Source organism: Glandiceps talaboti, chromosome 20 (genome assembly GCF_964340395.1).
Source record: "Glandiceps talaboti chromosome 20, keGlaTala1.1, whole genome shotgun sequence".
NCBI classification, from domain to species: Eukaryota; Metazoa; Hemichordata; class Enteropneusta; family Spengelidae; genus Glandiceps; species Glandiceps talaboti.
The window spans coordinates 1,712,171-1,715,000 of NC_135568.1; positions in this window are offsets into that span (position 1 = coordinate 1,712,171).

Genomic DNA, 2,830 nt, shown 5'->3' on the forward strand with positions numbered 1-2,830 from the left:
TGGATGGAATAGGATGGACGGGTGGGTGAATGGATGGATGGATGGATGGATGGATTGTTTGGTAACTTTCTAAGGTACAACAGAAAATAGTTTAATTACTTTTGTCTGACATCACCTCACAGTATACACGGTTCATGAAACAACATATAATTAATGTAGACTCACATGTTCATGTGTCATGCATCTGTTAACACAATAATTGATCTGCATAATTATCGAGGAACTGCTCTAATACTTTCAACCTCATCAATTTCTGCTTATCATGTGTTTATCTACACCGCCAAGTAGAAGGAAGGGCAACATGATGGCAATAAACAGAAAATCAACAATAAGCAGGACGTGTGATATAGAAATAACAATACTTAACTTTTTTGCTTCAAAAGAAGAAAATTTAAAAGAAGTGCTCATGAACTTACAAGAAAGACACACAAAGTTTATCCCCTGGTGGCGTGATAATATCAAATGGTCTAAAGTTAACTAACTGTCCAGCTGTCGTCTCTAGGGTTCCGTCATCCTTGACAACAGCATCGTACCAAAAGGTTATATCTGCATAGCCGATATCAATGACATAGTTCTGTACTATTTGCTCCTTTTCTGTACTCAACATTTGCAGTAACCTCTGTCCAATCCTCGGACAGAAAGAGGCAGATGAAGGATGTGAGCTAAAACCAACCACTTGAATATCAGGTACAGAATCTGTTATTTGAAAAATACATAGATGACCGAATAAGAAAAATTACAGTCAGTAGTGTGAGGCTAGGCAACGAGTATTTTCTGAACTCTTAATCACCTCTCTTTTTATCATTTTGTCAATTAGAAAAATTCATGAAAATGAAAATCTGCACCTGTAGAATACTACATGTAAATGATCCCAAAACGGATTATTACATATACAGAATAGCAAAACGGTAATTTGATGACCGTTGTACATCTTAATTTACTTTTAATCTACATAATCTGTCAAAAAACTACTATTTTCTTGGTGCACATATAAGATATATCTACCAAAAAATGTCTTTTTAAGTGGAAATGTTTTTAATGAATTATTTTCTTAGTAATCCATAACTGAAATACAAAGGGGCACTATTGTTTACGTAATTCATGAATCAAACTTATTTAGTTTGTAAACTGTACTGGATACGCCCCCTCCCTCCCCCACCCAACCCCCACCTCCTGCTATGATTCATTCCCGTTAGCTTAGAATAACTATGCTTGTTATACGACAAGAATACTTATACCAATTCTAAGGCATTCAAATTAATGCAGGTGTATTTATGTTGATCAAAGGAAGGGAAATTTATCAAAGAGGTCAAAATATATACATTGTCATCCACCACAATATTTCAATCACCAGCTCATAATTTTACAACATGTGTTTTAAGTCAAAATGATCACACATCTACCTCTCTACAAGCATATCCAATAGTTTCAGTGAAAAATAAAACAAGTTGTCTATAAGATGTTTCAGCCATTAGTGTTAATAATCATATCAGTTTCCACAAATGGAAACATTCGATGTTCTCCCAACAGTATCCAAACATAACGTGTTTCACCACTTATACTATACTATGGCATCTTATAAAACAAAAGTTTGTGTGTTAAATTCAGAATCAAAAATCACTTACCGGACAGCTGTACATATAGTATAGTTGTCATGACAACAACACAAATGTCAGAGAAGTTCACAACATATCTTACTTTTGTCATTGTAGTTTGCGAAATGTTTGTGTTTTTTCCAATAGTGTGGATAATGGTTAGTCTAAATTGGAACTAGTCAAATGTTTAAGAAGTTCTGCATGGCTAATTAGTGTTGGAGACTAAACCATTTTCAGGTGGTGCATTACTGTACCGGTTATGGAACTCTTTAATGTGAAATTGTAGGTATTATAGTTTAAAATATTTATTTCACTATTGTGATCATTACAGGTAGGATTCATCTTCACAATATCGTATATTATATGATGTTAGATAAGTCATAATGTGTTTCCCATCTTAAACATCATCTTCACTAAATGAAATATCCTACAGTGTTGTCATGGAAACGTTCTGACAATGATTGAAAATAATGACAAGGATAAAGAAATGTCAGGAGGGACACAATTATCACTTTAATAAAACGATGTGTCAATGTCATGCAAAGACATTGTACCTTGTTATTGAAAAATTATTGATAGCTTGTTTGGTATTATATATTGTTATGTGTTGAAAAATTCATTACACATTAAAAATTCTGTATCATGGCCATTATATTATCTAATATTCTTCTTTGAGTGAGGTCAATCAGTTGTTTTTGTCCTCATGTCTATGTCAGACTCTGCTCAAATGTGAAATGATATTGATAAAATAGTTCTGTGTAGAGGTGACAGCCTATTTTTTAAATGTTTCTTATTACTTTTTCATGGCAATTATGGGTGGATGGGTCGATTTTCAAAACAATTTCAAAAATAGAAAATCCTCTTAATGTTTCTCTGCCTCTCCTTTTCCTCCTCTCTGTCTTCTTTTCATTTGATTGTTCTCAGCCCCCCCCCCCCCCCACTTGAATAATTTCCATCATGAAAGAAATTCTCTGTTCATGAACAAGTGTCATTGTCGCACGTGCATATGTGCATGTGCATGCATGCATGTATGCATGCACACACGGACAGACAGACGGATGGATGGACACACACACACACACACACACACACACACACACATACATACATATGCACAAGCAGACACACACCTTTCAATACATTAGTTGGAGGTTATGACCTGAGCTAAATTTCTTGAACTTGCAGTCCACTGAGATGTCAAGGTCATTACCTACAAAACACAATGTTATGAATGA